This window comes from Cornus florida, unplaced genomic scaffold (genome assembly GCF_030987335.1).
Source record: "Cornus florida cultivar Cherokee Brave unplaced genomic scaffold, ASM3098733v1 CherokeeBrave_3.0.0_Hap2_Chr01, whole genome shotgun sequence".
Classification (NCBI taxonomy): Eukaryota; Viridiplantae; Streptophyta; class Magnoliopsida; order Cornales; family Cornaceae; genus Cornus; species Cornus florida.
In genome coordinates this window covers 58,088,762-58,095,980 of record NW_026775571.1, presented here as the reverse complement: position 1 = coordinate 58,095,980, position 7,219 = coordinate 58,088,762, and positions in this window count along the sequence as shown.

Here is a 7,219-nt window from a genome sequence, read left to right as displayed (position 1 = left end):
AGCTTGAAGTTAAGTTTACTCAATTATCAATTCTGGTAGTTCATAGTTTTAGTACACACTTATCTCAGTAGTCTACCTTAGTAGTAGAGGAATTTGTTTAGAAGAATAATCTTCAAAAAACTACTACTTTACAAGTAGTATTCTTCCCTCCTACATGAACAGATATGATGTATAACATAAATAACTTATATCTAAAATGGTTACTCATCATCCTCTTATTTTTTCTACCAAGTTGAAAGCTAGAATCAGCTAACAGATTTTCATCTTCCTCTTAGGTTCTGTGCATCTCAGTTATCGTATTAGCTTATAACTGGCTAACTTTTACTCTATTGCTAACTAGCTTGCACCTTAGTAACATTTTAGCTTTTAGCTAAATTGTACTTTATAACTACTAGTTTTAATTAGCTTGTCCACTTTTAGCTCAGTGTACAAGCTTTGTGTATCCATAAAATTTTCCATTGAACTCCTTTGAGTTATCGAAAAATCTCTCTTATTCAGCCCATTCACAACTATACGTGTCTTGGACATTAGTATAAATCTTTTCCTTTGACTATCGGGAGAATTGATATAGCTCGACTAATCAATTTTTGTTTATTGTATTACATACACAAACTAGTCATGAACTCATACAAATTTAATAATATCACACATTAAATAAACTATATTGTAAAATTGAATTACCATGAATAGTAAGCAATTCAACTATATTATTGTGATACCCCCGGGTTTTCGAATGCGGGTTGGCCAGGCCTACCCCCGAATACCTGAGGATATAAAAAACAAATGGGTAATAATCGAAACCAGAATACAAATATGATAAATAAGAATAAATAAAATGCTGAAAAGAAACTAAAATGATAATCTAATAATTCCTCAGAATAAATTTTCATTAATTAATAAACTCTTCTGATACAACTAATCCTCTAAATAATACAACTCGGTAATCCATACTGTGTGGACCCCTAGAAAATCCAAACTGAACAAGTGACAACAACAACTATCTACAACTGAATAATGAAACATAAAAGAATCTCCTAGACTGATCCCTGCTCAGCATGAACAACCTTTACTCCTAACGAACACCTAAAAAATAATGGTGGGTCAGGCTCACAAACAAGTTATACTCTAGTACCGTCCAAATAGAGATCCGATACACGTATACATCCTAGTCAATCCAACAATAACTAGTAGTCTGTATATATATATATACACACACACATTATAGGATGCTCACAAGGCTATAGATTTGCCCCAACCTGAATAGTAAGCAACATGCAAATTACACATAAAGTGGGCATGAGTACCTAGACCTTCCAGGGCACACAGATGTCTACTATATCCAATTATCCATCCTAGGCAATATACGAACCCTAACCATGATCCTGAGACTCAAGCTCATATCATGACACATATCATACATATATAAAATCTGTCTAAAACATAAAAATAAAATGTCATGCAACTGATACAGTTGCCTGACATGAATAGGTAGGACTTAACATTTTAGTTAATTCGTCCCTAATAACACAAGTATGTAGGACTTCACTTCTTTAGTTAATCTGTCCCTAGAATAATAGAAATAAGTAGGACTTAACTTCTTTGGTTAATCCGTCCCTAAAATGCCACCATCCTATACTAGTGCATTAAACCACACAATTCAATACATGATGCAACAGATAAAGTAGTACATCGAATAATCTAAAACAACATGATAAAAAATCACATTTATAATCCTTGCATATTCTTAAGCAAAATAACAACTCTAAGTAGCATGCATTTAATTTTTACAATATAATAAATTAACATGCATCTCAAATAGATTGTTTTAACCTCCAGGATGTAATTAAACTATTTAAATCCAATTAATTGATTAAATTAGTTTAATGCCAATATTCATCTATTTAAATTGCTAAATAATAGTAAGCAATTAAATCATCCGTTAACAATATGCAGATCTATTTAAAATGTCATATTGTTCAAGTCCATATCCTGTTATTGTAGATTATGCATTGTAGGAGTTAGTCCCATTATTTCAACCATCTAATTCATCCAAATTAACCCAACATCATTGGAACAACCCAATCTACCAAACAGAAACTTAAAAATAATTAATTTCTAAAAATCTCAGCGTGAGAGCATGCTCCCAATCAAGGAAGTAGGCTCTATCCTTGTGGGAACCGGCTCTCGACCTGAGGGAGCCGGCTCCCTTCACCATGGAGCCGGCTCTCTCCCTGGGAGCCGGCTCTCTTCCTGAGAATTGTCGAAAATCATTAGGGAGCCGGCTCCATACCTTTGGGAGACGGCTCTCGGCCTGAGGGAGCCGGCTCCCTTCACCATGGAGCCAGCTCTCTCTCTGGGAGCCTGCTCTCTCCCTAAGAGCTGTCAAAAATCATTAGGGAGCCAACTCCATACCCTTGGGAGACGACTCTCGGCCTGTTCTGCTCATTTTTCTTCGTCTCCAGCGTCCTCCGATCACTCCGATCATCATCGTTAAAGGTCCTGACCCTCTATTCTACGTTCCAAACCATCTCCATTAATTATATAGAGTCCTTATGCATCTTTTACACAAATTAAAACAAGTCATCATGCAAGAAATTTCAATATCAAGCAATTATGAATATAAACACAAAAATTCTGTTTTAATTCAATTTAAGCATGCATATAAGATCCATTTAATCTCTGATTAATCCTGCAATTACCCTAGGTATGTATAGAACACGAAATCTAAGGGAAGGAGTTAGAAGAAGAACTTGCCTTGAGGGTTTAAATAAACCCCAACTCTTTCTTCTTCTTAAGTTGACCTTTGGTTGCCATCAAAGTCTTCTCTACTGCTCAGTCCTAGCCACGAACAACCCCTCTTCATTCCTTTCTTGGATCGACCTTAACCTTTAACCAAAAGCCCTCTTCCTATCTCTCAGATTCTCTCTTCCTTACCTTTTTGTAAAACTCTCTATCTCTAGACATATATAATATATCACGTAACATTATATACCTCCACAGACTTATACTAGTATATATATATATAGGCTAATATAAAACCCTAATTCTATCTCTATTCCAATTCTACATAAAAAGGAAAAAGAACGAATAAAAGAAATACATAAATATATAATATAAGTCTGTATGTCGATTTATATATATACCTATATATAATATAATTTTTTTACTATATATACACATAAACTATACTAAATAATAATACTAATTATTAATACCGATATTAATAATAATTATCCATATACATACATACCCATATATATATGTATAACATATCCATGGGTAAATATCCGTACCCATTACTACTCCTATCTAAGTAATCCATGCGACCCATTGGGGTGGTCCATTACTATTATCACAACCATCCTTTAAAATAAAATAAACTAAATAAATAACACAGACAATTAAACATTTAAGGAAGCATATAATTTCAAATAAAATACAATTAATCACATCACATAAATACACACCAATTAATACACATAAAAACGCATCAAACATTTAAATCAATTAAGCACACATTGTAAACACACATAGCCACATAAGCATATAACCACATAATTAAATAAAATAAAATAAAATAATTAATTAATTTCCCTTTATATCCTTGTGACGACCCTGGATTTTTAAAACCCAATGTGTCATGTGATAACCCAAACCGGATCCAAAATGCGAAAGCAAGAAACAAGACAACGGTCTCCCAAGGCATAACACACCTCCAAGACCCTAAGATGACCTTCCATGAGATCACGGAACCCAAAGGAATAAAGTACGGAAGCAAGAGATCAAAAATATGACAAATAAGCCCCCAGGGGCAAAATAGTCATTTTTGAAACTATGGATTCGGGTGCCACCGAGTACACCGCTGGAAATATAATGAAAAACCAATCAAGATGGACTCAAGAATCGCATGATTTGGAGTCCGGACGAAGGAGAAATGGCAAGACGAAGAAAAATGAGCATTTAAGGCTAAAAGGGTAAAATGGTAATTTTAAACTGAAATGGGTACCCCTGTGTACACCATTGGATATAAAATGAAAAATTAACAAAAATGGACTCAAGAATCATTTGATTCGGAGTCCAGATGGCAAAGATATCAAGTCCTGAAGTCGAAGGAAGGGAAACCCTATCCCGGTTCGAACCAAAAACTGACACTACTTCACTAAAACTTGAATATCTTGAGCTACAAGTGGAATATGAAGCTATAATTGGTACCATTGGAAATCTTATTTTGACGCGGTCAATTTAGACTTAAGAACGGACCAATTTGGAGTTAAAACGAAGAAGATACCACGATAAGAAGTTGGAGGTGCAGTGCTGAACCGAGACACACACACACCCACACATGAACAGTACAGACGAGAGCTCGTGCAAAGGCTATGAGCGCTCGTAGATGTGCATGCCCAGGGCCAAATCCCACTGACCAATTTACGAGCGCTCGTGCCCCATGTACGAGCGCTAGTTTTGCAACAAGCTTAGCAGATTTCTAAGTTTGAAATGTGATTTTGAGGACTTTCTTGGCCTTTTTGAAAAAAACACAAAGAAGAACACCCCCCCCCCCCTTCTCCCCCTAAATCATGTTTTCTAGCTAACCATGCCAAAAGAAAACTTTATTTTTCATGTGAAAACCCTAAAATGCCTTTAAGCCGAATTTTTCAACAAAAGGGTGAAATGAGTCCATAGGAGGCTCAAAACACAAACGAAAGGGTTTTTCATGAAAACGATCATGCACGCAGACATAAATGGTGATTTTGAGCGTGCGGGAATGGTCCACGGCTCCCGAGAGTGGTTGATACAAAATCCGACCCCCCGACGGCCAAAAAGGCGAAAATGAACTTGAAATGGAAAACTTGAAAACCAAAATCAACAAATGATCAGAAATTACCATTTGGCCCTTGGCCACACTTCATACATGATTAGTGAGACCCTATGAGAGAATAAAAATGGAATTCCCATACTCGATGCAAACATGGTGAAACAGTAACTTGTCATTTTTCAATATTTTCATAATATTTCATGAAGTTAAAAGTTACATAGAATACAAAATACATGTCATTGGCCTCCAGTCTCATCTCATATATGTCAAATACATTGTAAAGAGTGTACTTATGTACACCTTACATAAATAGAATCGAATATACACATTTTGACAAATAGAGCTACAAAAGGCATCTCATGCTAACATTTGCATGAAATGGAAACTTAAAAGCTACAAGTCATCCACGGAATGATGAGCATCACGAATCAAGTCTTCGTACCCGAACAAAACCTCCAGTAACTTCGGGGTGAGTAAATAAGTTTACTCGCAGAGAATGAGCATGCATAGACTCGATTTCTTTAGAGATTTTTACATTAACTTGAAACAAAACAAAAGGGATCATGCCACCTAACGTCTATGTCAAAGTGAGACTCAGGGATCATCCTAAACTACTCATATAATTGAAATGAGATACACGATATACAAGCATACCGGTTACAAGTGTACTAAACGAAGATGAAAACATGCGAGGTAAATATACAAAACACAGGTATACTAAACGAGATCGGAAACACACAAAGCAAGTATGCAAGACACGAGTATACTAAATGGAATCTAGATATAAGGAGCAAGTGCACAGTTTCAAGTATGCTGAATGAGGTCTAAATACACGAAGTAAGCATAATGTCTATGCAATTAAACAAGGTGAGAAAAACTCTATATAACACAGCAAGGTTCTTAGATCTTTAAGAGCTAACATTTGAGATCCAATAGTTTAGAGATTTTACATGTTGATATAAATCATTACATATGGTCCATGCCACTTAGAATCTAAGTCAAGAAGCTTATATAGGATCATTCCTAAATCATATCAACATGAAGCAACATGAATCATGACGTCTATGAAACTAAACAAGGTTGGGATAATCCATACAACATGACAAGAGGATGCTAGAATACAAAGATCAAATTATCAATGTAATTTATATGATTGAGACATACCAATTAGCACGACAAGAGTTATACATGAAATCAAGAACAAGACATAATATCTATACAATTAAACAAGAATGGAACATTTCCTATAACACGAAAGAATTTTAAATATCCAAGGAATGCAACACTTGAAATTTAAAGCATGAAATCAAACAATGTGGAAACTTGGATATTGCCCGGATTAAAACAGTACTCTTGGGATCACTTTAGGGTTACTAACCCAAGGGTACCTTCCCCTAGTGCGCACGATGGAAAATCGTTCTCTTGGGATCACTTTAGGGCTACTAACCCAAGGGTACCTTCCCCTAGTACACACGATAATGTAGGGAGCTCTCTATCTCCTGTACTAGAACCAAGTCCTGGCCATGTCACTTCTTGATTGATATCCCTGAGTTTCCAAAATCAACAAGTTGTGCAAGTCAAGATGGCATCAAGATACGAGTAATGCATTAAACACGTTTCATGCACAACCAAGATTTTGGAAACACACAAATCATGCCCTAAGTTCTCAACTACTATGGCATGTGAAATGTCAAGGAATCATAGTATACCTTTACATAGACTATGAACTAGGATATATATAGCACGTATAATCTATTAATGTAAACATATCACTAGTATAAGATACATAATTTAATGATTTGTTTAACAACGTTTGAATAATTAAATCATTCCAATGTAAGGGTGCAAGTTCATCAACTACATTAATGAAGTTAAGTTGCAACAAGTCAAGATACATGATAAAAAGGTAAAAGCCTTATGAAATAGATGTCCAAATCATTAGAACACTAAGTAGAAATTAATTAACCTAATTGATTAATTTCTCTAAAAATCAAAGTTGTCCAAAAATTCTCAAGATAATATATGTGAATGTCCATTCCATGGTGATTGCAATTATCATATCAATTTCACAAGGTGAGTAAGATATAATCACGTGGAATTTAATTAATTAAAATTAAATAAATCTCTAGATTTCAAAATTTGTTCAAATGATCTCAAATAAATATATAACAAGGATTAAGTCATGACCATGCCATATATCAAGTCAAAAATGGGATACAAGCAAGATACAATTAACTAGAATTTAAATCAAATTAAATTCATTAAGTCTCTAGATTTGAAAACTCATTCAAATGGCTCCAAATAATTATATAACAAAGATCAAGTCAAGACCATACCATATATCAAGTCAAAAATGAGTTCTATGCAAGTTATGATACATCATTATTTTCTCAAATCAACAAGAGA